Below are 19,835 nucleotides of genomic sequence, written 5' to 3'. Positions count from 1 at the left end.
TTCTTTAATCAGTTGTTTGCTCTATTATGATAGTTTTTTATGGTTGAAAGCTAAATGTTTTTAAGATAAAATGTATTCTCATTAGCAGTGAAGAAACAGTTTGTAAGTGAACAAACAACATATTTCACATTGGGCAGTAGCAGGAAAGCCTTCCTTAAAGTATACCTGTTGGTATAGGTCATTATTAATAAATTTGATTTTACTGGGGATTGAACCCAGGTCCTTCTGTGTGTAAAGCAGATTTGATAACCACTACACTATGAAACCAAGATGGGGGCTGTCCTCACATGGTTGGTCAAACTTGCAAGATCAAAAATTTTAGTTAAAACTTTGCAAAGAGTAATGAGCACAATGTCAAATAAACCTGTATATATCTATTTCAAATGAAACATTTTACAAAGTTTTTCAAGCTAATAATATTTATATTTGAAAAAAATATGCATTATTTCTAGCAACTTGAACATTTGTATTCTACTGACATGAGATTTAAGAAGATTGTCTTGCTATGTATTTTCTTGCATTGTTATCAAGAGCTGCTTGCATATTTTGGTAAGACTTTGTAGAAATAAAATGCCTTTTAATGACATAATTCAAGTATACTGCTTAAAAAAAACTTGTAGGATAACAAAAATACTACCATTCCAAATGTTAAATTTATCATCATTTTTGCTAAACTTTTCAGATAAAAATTAGACATTTCTGTTTTCATTGAAAACAGATGACCTAAGAGTGAATGTTATAAAACAACATATGATTGCAGCTTCTAATGTATTAACTTGATCACACCAACGCTCTGCAGCATTGGATGATTGCTGGCATTGTCAGGTGAAAATTGAAGTACTGGGAAAAATGGCTACATGGAGATACTGGGTTGAGTGGCATCTTTTTCAAAGGTTGCAAAAACAGTAGTTAGAAATGATGCTACAATTCATATGTTAGCTTTAAATAGAAAAAAACGACACTTTGTTACCAATCTCTTTTACAACAACAAAATAAATTGAAACATCTTTAGTTCTTTAATCAGTTGTTTGCTGTATTATGATTTTTTTTTATGGTTAAAAGCTAAATGATTTTAGGATAAAATACATTCTCATTAGCAGAGAAAAAACAGAGTTTATAATTGAACAAACAACACATCTAACATTGGATGTTAGCAGGAAAGGCTTCTTAAAAGTGGACCAGACTGAATAAGTTCAGTATTGACAAATCTAGTTTCACTGGGGATTGAACCCAGGACCTTCCACTAGTAAAGCAGATGTGATAACCCATACACTATGAAACCAAGATAAGTTTATCATGGGTTGCCAAGTTTGTATGATCACAAATGTGCATGATCACTTTGTTTCCAATTTATTATACAATAACAAATTAAATTGAATCTTCTTTAGTTCTTCAATCAGCTGTTTGCTCTATTATGATAGTTTTTTATGGTTGAAAGCTAAATGTTTTTAAGATAAAATGTATTCTCATTAGCAGTGAAGAAACAGTTTGTAAGTGAACAAACAACATATTTCACATTGGGCAGTAGCAGGAAAGCCTTCCTTGAAGTATACCTGGTGGTATAGGTCATGATTAATAACTTTGATTTCACTGGGGATTGAACCCAGGACCTTCTGCGTGTAAAGCAGATGTGATAACCACTACACTATGAAACCAAGATGGAGGCTGTCCTCACATGGTTGGTCAAACTTGCATGATCAAATATTTTAGTTAAAACTTAGTAAACAGTAATGAGCACAATGTCAAATAAACCTGTATATATCTATTTCAAATGAAACATTTTACAAAGCTTTTCAAGCTAATAATATTTATATTTGAAAAAAATATGCATTCTTTCTAGCAACTTGAACATTTGTATTCTACTGACATGAGATTTAACAAGATTGTCTTGCTATGTATTTTGTTGCCTTGTTATCAAGAGCTGCTTGCATATTTTGGTAAGACTTTGTAGAAATAAAATGCCTTTTAATGACATAATTCAAGTATACTACTTAAAAAAAACTTGTAGATTAACAAAAATACTACCATTCCAAATGTTAAATTTATCATCATTTTTGCTAAACTTGCAGATAAAAATTAGACATTTCTGTTTTCATTGAAAACAGATGACCTAAGAGTGAATGTTATAATACAACATAACATGATTGCAGCTTCTAATGTATTAACTTGATCACACCAACCCTCTGCAGCATTGGATGGTTACTGGCATTGTCTGGTGAAAATTGAAGTACTGGGAAAATGGCTACATGGAGATACTGGGTTGAGTGGCATCTTTTTCAATGGTTGGGAAAACAGTAGTTAGAAATGATGGTACAATTCATATGTTAGCTTTAATTAGAAAAAAACAACACTTTGTTACCAATCTCTTTTACAATAACAAAACAAATTGAAACCTCTTTAGTTCTTTAATCAGTTGTTTGCTGTATTATGATATTTTTTATGGTTAAAAGCTAAACGATTTTAGGATAAATTGTATTCTCATTAGCAGAGAAAGAATAGAGTTTATAATTGAACAAACAACACATCTAACATTGGATATTAGCAGGAAAGGCTTCTTGAAAGTGGACTAGATTGAATAAATTCAGTATTGACAAATCTGGTTTCACTGGGGATTGAACCCAGGACCATCCACGAGTAAAGCTGATGTGATAACCCTTACACTATGAAACCAGGATGAGTGGACAATGGGTGGCCAAGTTTGTATGATCAGAAATGTGCATGATCACTTTGTTACCAATTTATTATACAATAACAAAATAAATTGAAACTTCTTTAGTTCTTTAATCAGTTGTTTGCTCTATTATGATAGTCTTTTATGGTTGAAAGCTAAATGTTTTAAAGATAAAATGTAATCTAATTAGCAGTGAAGAAACAGTTTGTAAGTTAACAAACAACATATTTCACATTGGGCAGTAGCAGGAAAGCCTTCCTTAAAGTATACCTGTTGGTATAGGTCTGCGTGTAAAGCAGATGGGATTACCACTACACTATGAAACCAAGACGGAGGCTGTCCTCACATGGTTGGTCAAACTTGCAAGATCAAAAATTTTAGTTAAAACTTAGTAAAGAGTAATGAGCACAATGTCAAATAAACCTGTATATATCTATTTCAAATGAAACATTTTACAAAGCTTTTCAAGTTAATCATATTTATATTTGAAAAAAATATGCATTATTTCTAGCAACTTGAACATGTGTATTCTACTGACATGAGATTTAACAAGATTGTCTTGCTATGTATTTTCTTGCCTTGTTATCAAGAGCTGCTTGCATATTTTGGTAAGACTTTGTAGAAATAAAATGCCTTTTAATGACATAATTCAAGTATACTGCTTAAAAAAAACTTGTAGATTAACAAAAATACTACCATTCCAAATGTTAAATTTATCATCTTTTTTGCTAAACTTGCAGATAAAAATTAGACATTTCTGTTTTCATTGAAAACAGATGACCTAAGAGTGAATGTTATAATACAACATAACATGATTGCAGCTTCTAATGTATTAACTTGATCACACCAACCCTCTGCAGCATTGGATGGTTACTGGCATTGTCTGGTGAAAATTGAAGTACTGGGAAAATGGCTACATGGAGATACTGGGTTGAGTGGCATCTTTTTCAAAGGTTGGAAAACAGTAGTTAGAAATGATGCTACAATTCATATGTTAGCTTTAATTAGAAAAAAACGACACTTTGTTACCAATCTCTTTTACAATAACAAAATAAATTGAAACTTCTTTAGTTCTTTAATCAGTTGTTTGCTCTATTATGATAGTTTTTTATGGTTGAAAGGTAAATGTTTTTAAGATAAAATGTTTTCTCATTAGCAGTGAAGAAACAGTTTGTAAGTTAACAAGCAACATATTTCACATTGGGCAGTAGCAGGAAAGCCTTCCTTAAAGTATACCTGTTAGTATAGGTCATGATTATTAAATTTGATTTCACTGGGGATTGAACCCAGGACCTTCTGCGTGTAAAGTAGATGGGATTACCACTACACTATGAAACCAAGACGGAAGCTGTCCTCACATGGTTGGTCAAACTTGCATGATCAAAAATTTTAGTTAAAACTTAGTAAAGAGTAATGAGCACAATGTCAAATAAACCTGTATATATCTATTTCAAATGAAACATTTTACAAAGCTTTTCAAGTTAATAATAATTATATTTGAAAAAAATATGCATTATTTCTAGCAACTTGAACATTTGTATTCTACTGACATGAGATTTAAGAAGATTGTCTTGCTATGTATTTTCTTGCCTTGTTATCAAGAGCTGCTTGCATATTTTGGTAAGACTTTGTAGAAATAAAATGCCTTTTAATGACATAATTCAAGTATACTGCTTAAAAAAAACTTGTAGATTAACAAAAATACTACCATTCCAAATGTTAAATTTATCATCATTTTTGCTAAACTTGCAGATAAAAATTAGACATTTCTGTTTTCATTGAAAACAGATGACCTAAGAGTGAATGTTATAATACAACATAACATGATTGCAGCTTCTAATGTATTAACTTGATCACACCAACCCTCTGCAGCATTGGATGGTTACTGGCATTGTCAGGTGAAAATTGAAGTACTGGGAAAATGGCTACATGGAGATACTGGGTTGAGTGGCATCTATTTCAAAGGTTGGGAAAACAGTAGTTAGAAATGATGCTACAATTCATATGTTAGCTTTAATTAGAAAAAAACGACACTTTGTTACCAATCTCTTTTACAATAACAAAACAAATTGAAACTTCTTTAGTTCTTTAATCAGTTGTTTGCTGTATTATGATATTGTTTATGGTTAAAAGCTAAATGATTTTAGGATAAAATGTATTCTCATTAGCAGAGAAAGAATAGAGTTTATAATTGAACAAACAACACATCTAACATTGGATATTAGCAGGAAAGGCTTCTTAAAAGTGGACCAGATTGAATAACTTCAGCATTGACAAATCTGGTTTCACTGGGGATTGAACCCAGGACCTTCCACGAGTAAAGCAGATGTGAAAACCCTTACACTATGAAACCAAGATGAGTGGATTATGGGTGGCCAAATTTGTATGATCACAAATGTGCATAATCACTTTGTTACCAATTTATTATACAATAACAAAATAAATTGAAACTTCTTTAGTTCTTTAATCAGTTGTTTGCTCTATTATGATAGTTTTTTATGGTTGAAAGCTAAATGTTTTAAAGATAAAATGTAATCTAATTAGCAGTGAAGAAACAGTTTGTAAGTTAACAAACAACATATTTCACATTGGGCAGTAGCTGGAAAGCCTTCCTTAAAGTATACCTGTTGGTATAGGTCTGCGTGTAAAGCAGATGGGATTACCACTACACTATGAAACCAAGACGGAGGCTGTCCTCACATGGTTGGTCAAACTTGCAAGATCAAAAATTTTAGTTAAAACTTAGTAAAGAGTAATCAGCACAATGTCAAATAAACCTGTATATATCTATTTCAAATGAAACATTTTACAAAGCTTTTCAAGTTAATAATATTTATATTTGAAAAAAATATGCATTATTTCTAGCAACTTGAACATGTGTATTCTACTGACATGAGATTTAACAAGATTCTCTTGCTATGTATTTTCTTGCCTTGTTATCAAGAGCTGCTTGCATATTTTGGTAAGACTTTGTAGAAATAAAATGCCTTTTAATGACATAATTCAAGGATACTGCTTAAAAAAAACTTGTAGATTAACAAAAATACTACCATTCCAAATGTTAAATTTATCATCATTTTTGCTAAACTTGCAGATAAAAATTAGACATTTCTGTTTTCATTGAAAACAGATGACCTAAGAGTGAATGATATAAGACAAAATATGATTGCAGCTTCTAATGTATTAACTTGATCACACCAACGCTCTGCAGCATTGGATGGTTACTGGCATTGTCAGGTGAAAATTGAAGTACTGGGAAAAATTGCTACATGGAGATACTGGGTTGAGTGGCATCTTTTTCAATGGTTGCGAAAAACAGTAGTTAGAAATGATGCTGCAATTCAAATGTTAGCTTTAAATAGAAAAAAACGACACTTTGTTACCAATCTCTTTTACAACAACAAAATAAATTGAAACTTCTTTAGTTCTTTAATCAGTTGTTTTCTGTATTATGATTTTTTTATGGTTAAAAGCTAAATGATTTTAGGATAAAATGTATTCTCATTAGCAGAGAAAGAACAGAGTTTATAATTGAATAAACAACACATCTAACATTGGATGTTAGCAGGAAAGGCTTCTTAAAAGTGGACCAGTTGAATAAGTTCAGTATTGACAAATCCAGTTTTACTGGGGATTGAACCCAAGACTTTCCACGAGTAAAGCAGATGTGATAACCCTTACACTATGAAACCAGGATAAGAGGACAATGGGTGGCCAAGTTTGTATGATCAGAAATGTGCATGATCACTTTGTTACCAATTTATTATTCAATAACAAAATAAATTGAAACTTCTTTAGTTCTTTAATCAGTTGTTTGCTCTAGTATGATAGTTTTTTATGGTTGAAAGCTAAATGTTTTAAAGATAAAATGTATTCTCATTAGCAGAGAAGAAATAGTTTGTAAGTTAACAAACAACATATTTCACATTGGGCAGTAGCAGGAAAGCCTTCCTTAAAGTATACCTGTTGGTATAGGTCATGATTAATAACTTTGAATTCACTGGGGATTGAACCCAGGACCTTCTGCGTGTAAAGCAGTTGGGATTACCACTACAGTATGAAATCTGTATATATCTATTTCAAATGAAACATTTTACAAAGCTTTTCAAGCTAATAGTATTTATATTTGAAAAAAATATGCATTTTTTCTAGCAACTTGAACATTTGTATTCTACTGACATGAGATTTAACAATATTGTCTTGCTATGTATTTTGTTGCCTTGTTATCAAGAGTTGCTTGCATATTTTGGTAAGACTTTGTAGAAATAAAATGCCTTTTAATGACATAATTCAAGTCAACTGCTTAAAAAAACTTGTAGATTAACAAAAATACTACCATTCCAAATGTTAAATTTATCATCATTTTTGCTAAACTTGCAGATAAAAATTAGACATTTCTGTTTTCATTGAAAACAGATGACCTAAGAGTGAATGTTATAATACAACATAACATGATTGCAGCTTCTAATGTATTAACTTGATCACACCAACCCTCTGCAGCATTGGATGGTTACTGGCATTGTCAGGTGAAAATTGAAGTACTGGGAAAATGGCTACATGAAGATACTGGGTTGAGTGGCATCTTTTTCCAAGGTTGGGAAAACAGTAGTTAGAAATGATGCTACAATTCATATGTTAGCTTTAATTAGAAAAAAATGATACTTTGTTACCAATCTCTTTTACAATAACAAAATAAATTGAAACTTCTTTAGTTCTTTAATCAGTTGTTTGCTGTATTATGATATTTTTTATGGTTAAAAGCTAAATGATTTTAGGATAAAATGTATTCTCATTAGCAGAGAAAGAATAGAGTTTATAATTGAACAAATAACACATCTAACATTGGATATTAGTAGGAAAGGCTTCTTAAAAGTAGACCAGATTGAATAAGTTCAGTATTGACAAATCTGGTTTCACTGGGGATTGAACCCAGGACCTTCTACGAGTAAAGCAGATGTGATAACCCTTACACTATGAAACCAAGATGAGTGGATCATGGGTGGCCAAGTTTGAATGATCAGAAATGTGCATGATCACTTTGTTACCAATTTATTATACAATAACAAAATAAATTGAAACTTCTTTAGTTCTTTAATCAGTTGTTTGCTCTAATATGATAGTTTTTTATGGTTGAAAGCTAAATGTTTTAAAGATAAAATGTAATCTAATTAGCAGTGAAGAAACAGTTTGTAAGTTAACAAACAACATATTTCACATTGGGCAGTAGCAGGAAAGCCTTCCTTAAAGTATACCTGTTGGTATAGGTCATGATTAATAAAATTGATTTCACTGGGGATTGAACCCAGGACTTTTTGCGTGTAAAGCAGATGGGATTACCACTACACTATGATACCAAGATGGAGGCTGTCCTCACATGGTTGGTCAAACTTGCAAGATCAAAAATTTTAGTTAAAACTTAGTAAAGAGTAATGAGCACAATGTCAAATAAACCTGTATATATCTATTTCAAATGAAACATTTTACAAAGCTTTTCAAGTTAATAATATTTATATTTGAAAAAAATATGCATTATTTCTAGCAACTTGAACATGTGTATTCTACTGACATGAGATTTAACAAGATTGTCTTGCTATCTATTTTCTTGCCTTGTTATCAAGAGCTGCTTGCATATTTTGGTAAGACTTTGTAGAAATAAAATGCCTTTTAATGACATAATTCAAGTATACTGCTTAAAAAAAACTTGTAGGATAACAAAAATACTACCATTCAAATGTTAAATTTATCATCATTTATGGTAAACTTGCAGATAAAAATTAGACATTTCTGTTTTCATTGAAAACAGATGACCTAAGAGTGAATGTTATAATACAACATAACATGATTGCAGCTTCTAATGTATTAACTTGATCACACCAATGCTCTGCAGCATTGGATGGTTACTGGCATTGTCAGGTGAAAATTGAAGTACTGGGAAAATGGCTAAATGGAGATACTGGGTTGAGTGGCATCTTTTTCAAAGGTTGGGAAAACAGTAGTTAGAAATGATGCTACATATCATATGTTAGCTTTAAATAGAAAAAAACGACACTTTGTTACCAATTTCTTTTACAATAACAAAATAAATTGAAACTTCTTTAGTTCTTTAATCAGTTGTTTGCTGTATTATGACATTTTTTATGGTTAAAAGCTAAATGATTTTAGGATAAAATGTATTCTCATTAGCAGAGAAAGAACAGAGTTTATAATTGAACAAACAACACATATAACATTGGATGTTAGCAGGAAAGGCTTCTTAAAAGTGGACCAATTGCATAAGTCCAGTATTGATAAATCTTGTTTCACTGGGGATTGAACCCAGGACCTTCCACGAGTAAAGCAGATGTGATAACCCTTACACTATGAAACCAGGATGAGTGGACAATGGGTGGCCAAGTTTGTATGATCAGAAATGTGCATGATCACTTTGTTACCAATTTATTATACAATAACAAAATAAATTGAAACTTCTTTAGTTCTTTAATCAGTTGTTTGCTCTAATATGATAGTTTTTTATGGTTGAAAGCTAAATGTTTTAAAGATAAAATGTAATCTAATTAGCAGTGAAGAAACAGTTTGTAAGTTAACAAACAACATATTTCACATTGGGCAGTAGCAGGAAAGCCTTCCTTAAAGTATACCTGTTGGTATAGGTCATGATTAATAAATTTGATTTCACTGGGGATTGAACCCAGGACCTTTTGCGTGTAAAGCAGATGGGATTACCACTACACTATGAAACCAAGATGGAGGCTGTACTCACATGGTTGGTCAAACTTGCAAGATCAAAAATTTTAGTTAAAACTTAGTAAAGAGTAATGAGCACAATGTCAAATAAACCTGTATATATCTATTTCAAATGAAACATTTTACAAAGCTTTTCAAGTTAATAATATTTATATTTGAAAAAAATATGCATTATTTCTAGCAACTTGAACATGTGTATTCTACTGACATGAGATTTAACAAGATTGTCTTGCTATCTATTTTCTTGCCTTGTTATCAAGAGCTGCTTGCATATTTTGGTAAGACTTTGTAGAAATAAAATGCCTTTTAATGACATAATTCAAGTATACTGCTTAAAAAAAACTTGTAGGATAACAAAAATACTACCATTCAAATGTTAAATTTATCATCATTTTTGGTAAACTTGCAGATAAAAATTAGACATTTCTGTTTTCATTGAAAACCGATGACCTAAGAGTGAATGATATAAGACAAAATATGATTGCAGCTTCTAATGTATTAACTTGATCACACCAACGCTCTGCAGCATTGGATGGTTACTGGCATTGTCAGGTGAAAATTGAAGTACTGGGAAAAATGGCTACATGGAGATACTGGGTTGAGTGGCATCTTTTTCAATGGTTGCGAAAACAGTAGTTAGAAATGATGCTGCAATTCAAATGTTAGCTTTAAATAGAAAAAAACGACACTTTGTTACCAATCTCTTTTACAACAACAAAATAAATTGAAACTTCTTTAGTTCTTTAATCAGTTGTTTTCTGTATTATGATTTTTTTATGGTTAAAAGCTAAATGATTTTAGGATAAAATGTATTCTCATTAGCAGAGAAAGAACAGAGTTTATAATTGAATAAACAACACATCTAACATTGGATGTTAGCAGGAAAGGCTTCTTAAAAGTGGACCAGTTGAATAAGTTCAGTATTGACAAATCCAGTTTTACTGGGGATTGAACCCAAGACTTTCCACGAGTAAAGCAGATGTGATAACCCTTACACTATGAAACCAGGATGAGAGGACAATGGGTGGCCAAGTTTGTATGATCAGAAATGTGCATGATCACTTTGTTACCAATTTATTATTCAATAACAAAATAAATTGAAACTTCTTTAGTTCTTTAATCAGTTGTTTGCTCTAGTATGATAGTTTTTTATGGTTGAAAGCTAAATGTTTTAAAGATAAAATGTATTCTCATTAGCAGAGAAGAAATAGTTTGTAAGTTAACAAACAACATATTTCACATTGGGCAGTAGCAGGAAAGCCTTCCTTAAAGTATACCTGTTGGTATAGGTCATGATTAATAACTTTGATTTCACTGGGGATTGAACCCAGGGCCTTCTGCGTGTAAAGCAGTTGGGATTACCACTACAGTATGAAATCTGTATATAACTATTTCAAATGAAACATTTTACAAAGCTTTTCAAGCTAATAGTATTTATATTTGAAAAAAATATGCATTTTTTCTAGCAACTTGAACATTTTTTATTCTACTGACATGAGATTTAACAATATTGTCTTGCTATGTATTTTGTTGCCTTGTTATCAAGAGTTGCTTGCATATTTTGGTAAGACTTTGTAGAAATAAAATGACTTTTAATGACATAATTCAAGTCAACTGCTTAAAAAAACTTGTAGATTAACAAAAATACTACCATTCCAAATGTTAAATTTATCATCATTTTTGCTAAACTTGCAGATAAAAATTAGACATTTCTGTTTTCATTGAAAACAGATGACCTAAGAGTGAATGTTATAATACAACATAACATGATTGCAGCTTCTAATGTATTAACTTGATCACACCAACCCTCTGCAGCATTGGATGGTTACTGGCATTGTCAGGTGAAAATTGAAGTACTGGGAAAATGGCTACATGAAGATACTGGGTTGAGTGGCATCTTTTTCAAAGGTTGGGAAAACAGTAGTTAGAAATGATGCTACAATTCATATGTTAGCTTTAATTAGAAAAAAATGATACTTTGTTACCAATCTCTTTTACAATAACAAAATAAATTGAAACTTCTTTAGTTCTTTAATCAGTTGTTTGCTGTATTATGATATTTTTTATGGTTAAAAGCTAAATGATTTTAGGATAAAATGTATTCTCATTAGCAGAGAAAGAATAGAGTTTATAATTGAACAAATAACACATCTAACATTGGATATTAGTAGGAAAGGCTTCTTAAAAGTAGACCAGATTGAATAAGTTCAGTATTGACAAATCTGGTTTCACTGGGAATTGAACCCAGGACCTTCTACGAGTAAAGCAAATGTGATAACCCTTACACTATGAAACCAAGATGAGTGGATCATGGGTGGCCAAGTTTGTATGATCACAAATGTGCATGATCACTTTGTTACCAATTTATTAAACAATAACAAAATAAATTGAAACTTCTTTAGTTCTTCAATCAGCTGTTTGCTCTATTATGATAGTTTTTTATGGTTGAAAGCTAAATGTTTTTAAGATAAAATGTATTCTCATTAGCAGTGAAGAAACAGTTTGTAAGTGAACAAACAACATATTTCACATTGGGCAGTAGCAGGAAAGCCTTCCTTAAAGTATACCTGTTGGTATAGGTCATGATTAATAAATTTGATTTCACTGGGGATTGAACCCAGGACCTTCTGCGTGTAAAGCAGATGTGATAACCACTACACTATGAAACCAAGATGGAGGCCGTTCTCACATGGTTGGTCAAACTTGCATGATCAAATATTTTAGTTAAAACTTAGTAAACAGTAATGAGCACAATGTCAAATAAACCTGTATATATCTATTTCAAATGAAACATTTTACAAAGCTTTTCAAGCTAATAATATTTATATTTGAAAAAAATATGCATTCTTTCTAGCAACTTGAACATTTGTATTCTACTGACATGAGATTTAACAAGATTGTCTTGCTATGTATTTTCTTGCCTTGTTATCAAGAGCTGCTTGCATATTTTGGTAAGACTTTGTAGAAACAAAATGCCTTTTAATGACATAATTCAAGTATACTGCTTAAAAAAAACTTGTAGATTAACAAAAATACTACCATTCCAAATGTTAAATTTATCATCATTTTTGCTAAACTTGCAGATAAAAATTAGACATTTCTGTTTTCATTGAAAACAGATGACCTAAGAGTGAATGTTATAATACAACATAACATGATTGCAGCTTCTAATGTATTAACTTGATCACACCAACGCTCTGCAGCATTGGATGGTTACTGGCATTGTCAGGTGAAAATTGAAGTACTGGGAAAATGGCTAATTGGAGATACTGGGTTGAGTGGCATCTTTTTCAAAGGTTGGGAAAACAGTAGTTAGAAATGATGCTACATATCATATGTTAGCTTTAAATAGAAAAAAACGACACTTTGTTACCAATTTCTTTTACAATAACAAAATAAATTGAAACTTCTTTAGTTCTTTAATCAGTTGTTTGCTGTATTATGACATTTTTTATGGTTAAAAGCTAAATGATTTTAGGATAAAATGTATTCTCATTAGCAGAGAAAGAACAGAGTTTATAATTGAACAAACAACACATATAACATTGGATGTTAGCAGGAAAGGCTTCTTAAAAGTGGACCAATTGCATAAGTCCAGTATTGATAAATCTTGTTTCACTGGGGATTGAACCCAGGACCTTCCACAAGTAAAGCAGATGTGATAACCCTTACACTATGAAACCAGGATGAGTGGACAATGGGTGGCCAAGTTTGTATGATCAGAAATGTGCATGATCACTTTGTTACCAATTTATTATACAATAACAAAATAAATTGAAACTTCTTTAGTTCTTTAATCAGTTGTTTGCTCTAATATGATAGTTTTTTATGGTTGAAAGCTAAATGTTTTAAAGATAAAATGTAATCTAATTAGCAGTGAAGAAACAGTTTGTAAGTTAACAAACAACATATTTCACATTGGGCAGTAGCAGGAAAGCCTTCCTTAAAGTATACCTGTTGGTATAGGTCATGATTAATAAAATTGATTTCACTGGGGATTGAACCCAGGACCTTTTGCGTGTAAAGCAGATGGGATAACCACTACACTATGAAACCAAGATGGAAGCTTTCCTCACATGGTTGGTCAAACTTGCAAGATCAAAAATTTTAGTTAAAACTTAGTAAAGAGTAATGAGCACAATGTCAAATAAACCTGTATATATCTATTTCAAATGAAACATTTTACAAAGCTTTTCAAGTTAATAATATTTATATTTGAAAAAAATATGCATTATTTCTAGCAACTTGAACATGTGTATTCTACTGACATGAGATTTAACAAGATTGTCTTGCTATCTATTTTCTTGCCTTGTTATCAAGAGCTGCTTGCATATTTTGGTAAGACTTTGTAGAAATAAAATGCCTTTTAATGACATAATTCAAGTATACTGCTTAAAAAAAACTTGTAGGATAACAAAAATACTACCATTCAAATGTTAAATTTATCATCATTTTTGGTAAACTTGCAGATAAAAATTAGACATTTCTGTTTTCATTGAAAACCGATGACCTAAGAGTGAATGATATAAGACAAAATATGATTGCAGCTTCTAATGTATTAACTTGATCACACCAACGCTCTGCAGCATTGGATGGTTACTGGCATTGTCAGGTGAAAATTGAAGTACTGGGAAAAATGGCTACATGGAGATACTGGGTTGAGTGGCATCTTTTTCAATGGTTGCGAAAACAGTAGTTAGAAATGATGCTGCAATTCAAATGTTAGCTTTAAATAGAAAAAAACGACACTTTGTTACCAATCTCTTTTACAACAACAAAATAAATTGAAACTTCTTTAGTTCTTTAATCAGTTGTTTTCTGTATTATGATTATTTTATGGTTAAAAGCTAAATGATTTTAGGATAAAATGTATTCTCATTAGCAGAGAAAGAACAGAGTTTATAATTGAATAAACAACACATCTAACATTGGATGTTAGCAGGAAAGGCTTCTTAAAAGTGGACCAGTTGAATAAGTTCAGTATTGACAAATCCAGTTTTACTGGGGATTGAACCCAAGACTTTCCACGAGTAAAGCAGATGTGATAACCCTTACACTATGAAACCAGGATGAGAGGACAATGGGTGGCCAAGTTTGTATGATCAGAAATGTGCATGATCACTTTGTTACCAATTTATTATTCAATAACAAAATAAATTGAAACTTCTTTAGTTCTTTAATCAGTTGTTTGCTCTAGTATGATAGTTTTTTATGGTTGAAAGCTAAATGTTTTAAAGATAAAATGTATTCTCATTAGCAGAGAAGAAATAGTTTGTAAGTTAACAAACAACATATTTCACATTGGGCAGTAGCAGGAAAGCCTTCCTTAAAGTATACCTGTTGGTATAGGTCATGATTAATAACTTTGATTTCACTGGGGATTGAACCCAGGGCCTTCTGCGTGTAAAGCAGTTGGGATTACCACTACAGTATGAAATCTGTATATAACTATTTCAAATGAAACATTTTACAAAGCTTTTCAAGCTAATAGTATTTATATTTGAAAAAAATATGCATTTTTTCTAGCAACTTGAACATTTTTTATTCTACTGACATGAGATTTAACAATATTGTCTTGCTATGTATTTTGTTGCCTTGTTATCAAGAGTTGCTTGCATATTTTGGTAAGACTTTGTAGAAATAAAATGACTTTTAATGACATAATTCAAGTCAACTGCTTAAAAAAACTTGTAGATTAACAAAAATACTACCATTCCAAATGTTAAATTTATCATCATTTTTGCTAAACTTGCAGATAAAAATTAGACATTTCTGTTTTCATTGAAAACAGATGACCTAAGAGTGAATGTTATAATACAACATAACATGATTGCAGCTTCTAATGTATTAACTTGATCACACCAACCCTCTGCAGCATTGGATGGTTACTGGCATTGTCAGGTGAAAATTGAAGTACTGGGAAAATGGCTACATGAAGATACTGGGTTGAGTGGCATCTTTTTCAAAGGTTGGGAAAACAGTAGTTAGAAATGATGCTACAATTCATATGTTAGCTTTAATTAGAAAAAAATGATACTTTGTTACCAATCTCTTTTACAATAACAAAATAAATTGAAACTTCTTTAGTTCTTTAATCAGTTGTTTGCTGTATTATGATATTTTTTATGGTTAAAAGCTAAATGATTTTAGGATAAAATGTATTCTCATTAGCAGAGAAAGAATAGAGTTTATAATTGAACAAATAACACATCTAACATTGGATATTAGTAGGAAAGGCTTCTTAAAAGTAGACCAGATTGAATAAGTTCAGTATTGACAAATCTGGTTTCACTGGGAATTGAACCCAGGACCTTCTACGAGTAAAGCAGATGTGATAACCCTTACACTATGAAACCAAGATGAGTGGATCATGGGTGGCCAAGTTTGTATGATCACAAATGTGCATGATCACTTTGTTACCAATTTATTAAACAATAACAAAATAAATTGAAACTTCTTTAGTTCTTCAATCAGCTGTTTGCTCTATTATGATAGTTTTTTATGGTTGAAAGCTAAATGTTTTTAAGATAAAATGTATTCTCATTAGCAGTGAAGAAACAGTTTGTAAGTGAACAAACAACATATTTCACATTGGGCAGTAGCAGGAAAGCCTTCCTTAAAGTATACCTGTTGGTATAGGTCATGATTAATAAATTTGATTTCACTGGGGATTGAACCCAGGACCTTCTGCGTGTAAAGCAGATGTGATAACCACTACACTATGAAACCAAGATGGAGGCCGTTCTCACATGGTTGGTCAAACTTGCATGATCAAATATTTTAGTTAAAACTTAGTAAACAGTAATGAGCACAATGTCAAATAAACCTGTATATATCTATTTCAAATGAAACATTTTACAAAGCTTTTCAAGCTAATAATATTTATATTTGAAAAAAATATGCATTCTTTCTAGCAACTTGAACATTTGTATTCTACTGACATGAGATTTAACAAGATTGTCTTGCTATGTATTTTCTTGCCTTGTTATCAAGAGCTGCTTGCATATTTTGGTAAGACTTTGTAGAAACAAAATGCCTTTTAATGACATAATTCAAGTATACTGCTTAAAAAAAACTTGTAGATTAACAAAAATACTACCATTCCAAATGTTAAATTTATCATCATTTTTGCTAAACTTGCAGATAAAAATTAGACATTTCAGTTTTCATTGAAAACAGATGACCTAAGAGTGAATGTTATAATACAACATAACATGATTGCAGCTTCTAATGTATTAACTTGATCACACCAACGCTCTGCAGAATTGGATGGTTACTGGCATTGTCAGGTGAAAATTGAAGTACTGGGAAAATGGCTAATTGGAGATACTGGGTTGAGTGGCATCTTTTTCAAAGGTTGGGAAAACAGTAGTTAGAAATGATGCTACATATCATATGTTAGCTTTAAATAGAAAAAAACGACACTTTGTTACCAATTTCTTTTACAATAACAAAATAAATTGAAACTTCTTTAGTTCTTTAATCAGTTGTTTGCTGTATTATGACATTTTTTATGGTTAAAAGCTAAATGATTTTAGGATAAAATGTATTCTCATTAGCAGAGAAAGAACAGAGTTTATAATTGAACAAACAACACATATAACATTGGATGTTAGCAGGAAAGGCTTCTTAAAAGTGGACCAATTGCATAAGTCCAGTATTGATAAATCTTGTTTCACTGGGGATTGAACCCAGGACCTTCCACGAGTAAAGCAGATGTGATAACCCTTACACTATGAAACCAGGATGAGTGGACAATGGGTGGCCAAGTTTGTATGATCAGAAATGTGCATGATCACTTTGTTACCAATTTATTATACAATAACAAAATAAATTGAAACTTCTTTAGTTCTTTAATCAGTTGTTTGCTCTAATATGATAGTTTTTTATGGTTGAAAGCTAAATGTTTTAAAGATAAAATGTAATCTAATTAGCAGTGAAGAAACAGTTTGTAAGTTAACAAACAACATATTTCACATTGGGCAGTAGCAGGAAAGCCTTCCTTAAAGTATACCTGTTGGTATAGGTCATGATTAATAAAATTGATTTCACTGGGGATTGAACCCAGGACCTTTTGCGTGTAAAGCAGATGGGATTACCACTACACTATGAAACCAAGATGGAAGCTTTCCTCACATGGTTGGTCAAACTTGCAAGATCAAAAATTTTAGTTAAAACTTAGTAAAGAGTAATGAGCACAATGTCAAATAAACCTGTATATATCTATTTCAAATGAAACATTTTACAAAGCTTTTCAAGCTAATAATATTTATATTTGAAAAAAATATGCATTATTTCTAGCAACTTGAACATGTGTATTCTACTGACATGAGATTTAACAAGATTGTCTTGCTATCTATTTTCTTGCCTTGTTATCAAGAGCTGCTTGCATATTTTGGTAAGACTTTGTAGAAATAAAATGCCTTTTAATGACATAATTCAAGTATACTGCTTAAAAAAAACTTGTAGGATAACAAAAATACTACCATTCAAATGTTAAATTTATCATCATTTTTGGTAAACTTGCAGATAAAAATTAGACATTTCTGTTTTCATTGAAAACCGATGACCTAAGAGTGAATGATATAAGACAAAATATGATTGCAGCTTCTAATGTATTAACTTGATCACACCAACGCTCTGCAGCATTGGATGGTTACTGGCATTGTCAGGTGAAAATTGAAGTACTGGGAAAAATGGCTACATGGAGATACTGGGTTGAGTGGCATCTTTTTCAATGGTTGCGAAAACAGTAGTTAGAAATGATGCTGCAATTCAAATGTTAGCTTTAAATAGAAAAAAACGACACTTTGTTACCAATCTCTTTTACAACAACAAAATAAATTGAAACTTCTTTAGTTCTTTAATCAGTTGTTTTCTGTATTATGATTTTTTATGGTTAAAAGCTAAATGATTTTAGGATAAAATGTATTCTCATTAGCAGAGAAAGAACAGAGTTTATAATTGAATAAACAACACATCTAACATTGGATGTTAGTAGGAAAGGCTTCTTAAAAGTGGACCAGTTGAATAAGTTCAGTATTGACAAATCCAGTTTTACTGGGGATTGAACCCAAGACTTTCCACGAGTAAAGCAGATGTGATAACCCTTACACTATGAAACCAGGATGAGAGGACAATGGGTGGCCAAGTTTGTATGATCAGAAATGTGCATGATCACTTTGTTACCAATTTATTATTCAATAACAAAATAAATTGAAACTTCTTTAGTTCTTTAATCAGTTGTTTGCTCTAGTATGATAGTTTTTTATGGTTGAAAGCTAAATGTTTTAAAGATAAAATGTATTCTCATTAGCAGAGAAGAAATAGTTTGTAAGTTAACAAACAACATATTTCACATTGGGCAGTAGCAGGAAAGCCTTCCTTAAAGTATACCTGTTGGTATAGGTCATGATTAATAACTTTGATTTCACTGGGGATTGAACCCAGGGCCTTCTGCGTGTAAAGCAGTTGGGATTACCACTACAGTATGAAATCTGTATATAACTATTTCAAATGAAACATTTTACAAAGCTTTTCAAGCTAATAGTATTTATATTTGAAAAAAATATGCATTTTTTCTAGCAACTTGAACATTTTTTATTCTACTGACATGAGATTTAACAATATTGTCTTGCTATGTATTTTGTTGCCTTGTTATCAAGAGTTGCTTGCATATTTTGGTAAGACTTTGTAGAAATAAAATGACTTTTAATGACATAATTCAAGTCAACTGCTTAAAAAAACTTGTAGATTAACAAAAATACTACCATTCCAAATGTTAAATTTATCATCATTTTTGCTAAACTTGCAGATAAAAATTAGACATTTCTGTTTTCATTGAAAACAGATGACCTAAGAGTGAATGTTATAATACAACATAACATGATTGCAGCTTCTAATGTATTAACTTGATCACACCAACCCTCTGCAGCATTGGATGGTTACTGGCATTGTCAGGTGAAAATTGAAGTACTGGGAAAATGGCTACATGAAGATACTGGGTTGAGTGGCATCTTTTTCAAAGGTTGGGAAAACAGTAGTTAGAAATGATGCTACAATTCATATGTTAGCTTTAATTAGAAAAAAATGATACTTTGTTACCAATCTCTTTTACAATAACAAAATAAATTGAAACTTCTTTAGTTCTTTAATCAGTTGTTTGCTGTATTATGATATTTTTTATGGTTAAAAGCTAAATGATTTTAGGATAAAATGTATTCTCATTAGCAGAGAAAGAATAGAGTTTATAATTGAACAAATAACACATCTAACATTGGATATTAGTAGGAAAGGCTTCTTAAAAGTAGACCAGATTGAATAAGTTCAGTATTGACAAATCTGGTTTCACTGGGAATTGAACCCAGGACCTTCTACGAGTAAAGCAGATGTGATAACCCTTACACTATGAAACCAAGAT

At 31.2% G+C, this 19,835-nt stretch overlaps 11 non-coding genes across 11 annotated transcripts; all 11 read right to left on the bottom strand.

Moving 5' to 3' along the window:
• Positions 1-1,582: 1,582 nt before the first annotated feature.
• Positions 1,583-1,655, bottom strand: TRNAV-UAC (transfer RNA valine (anticodon UAC)). The gene has a single exon. It is a non-coding gene; the product is annotated as a tRNA-Val (tRNA).
• Positions 1,656-3,936: 2,281 nt separating this feature from the next.
• On the bottom strand, positions 3,937-4,009 carry TRNAV-UAC (transfer RNA valine (anticodon UAC)). The gene has a single exon. It is a non-coding gene; the product is annotated as a tRNA-Val (tRNA).
• A 3,570-nt stretch (positions 4,010-7,579) lies between these two features.
• On the bottom strand, positions 7,580-7,652 carry TRNAV-UAC (transfer RNA valine (anticodon UAC)). Its single transcript has one exon. It is a non-coding gene; the product is annotated as a tRNA-Val (tRNA).
• A 1,686-nt stretch (positions 7,653-9,338) lies between these two features.
• On the bottom strand, positions 9,339-9,411 carry TRNAV-UAC (transfer RNA valine (anticodon UAC)). Its single transcript has one exon. It is a non-coding gene; the product is annotated as a tRNA-Val (tRNA).
• A 2,227-nt stretch (positions 9,412-11,638) lies between these two features.
• Positions 11,639-11,711, bottom strand: TRNAV-UAC (transfer RNA valine (anticodon UAC)). Its single transcript has one exon. It is a non-coding gene; the product is annotated as a tRNA-Val (tRNA).
• A 300-nt stretch (positions 11,712-12,011) lies between these two features.
• Positions 12,012-12,084, bottom strand: TRNAV-UAC (transfer RNA valine (anticodon UAC)). Its single transcript has one exon. It is a non-coding gene; the product is annotated as a tRNA-Val (tRNA).
• A 1,314-nt stretch (positions 12,085-13,398) lies between these two features.
• TRNAV-UAC (transfer RNA valine (anticodon UAC)) lies at positions 13,399-13,471 on the bottom strand. The gene has a single exon. It is a non-coding gene; the product is annotated as a tRNA-Val (tRNA).
• Positions 13,472-15,698: 2,227 nt separating this feature from the next.
• On the bottom strand, positions 15,699-15,771 carry TRNAV-UAC (transfer RNA valine (anticodon UAC)). Its single transcript has one exon. It is a non-coding gene; the product is annotated as a tRNA-Val (tRNA).
• A 300-nt stretch (positions 15,772-16,071) lies between these two features.
• Positions 16,072-16,144, bottom strand: TRNAV-UAC (transfer RNA valine (anticodon UAC)). The gene has a single exon. It is a non-coding gene; the product is annotated as a tRNA-Val (tRNA).
• Positions 16,145-17,458: 1,314 nt separating this feature from the next.
• On the bottom strand, positions 17,459-17,531 carry TRNAV-UAC (transfer RNA valine (anticodon UAC)). The gene has a single exon. It is a non-coding gene; the product is annotated as a tRNA-Val (tRNA).
• Positions 17,532-19,757: 2,226 nt separating this feature from the next.
• On the bottom strand, positions 19,758-19,830 carry TRNAV-UAC (transfer RNA valine (anticodon UAC)). Its single transcript has one exon. It is a non-coding gene; the product is annotated as a tRNA-Val (tRNA).
• Between the last annotated feature and the right edge of the window lie 5 nt (positions 19,831-19,835).

The sequence above is a fragment of the Taudactylus pleione genome, unplaced genomic scaffold (genome assembly GCF_031769625.1).
Source record: "Taudactylus pleione unplaced genomic scaffold, aTauple2 ptg000085l, whole genome shotgun sequence".
Classification (NCBI taxonomy): domain Eukaryota; kingdom Metazoa; phylum Chordata; class Amphibia; order Anura; family Myobatrachidae; genus Taudactylus; species Taudactylus pleione.
Note: the sequence above shows the minus strand (reverse complement) of the source record. Positions and strands in the feature narration are given on the sequence as shown.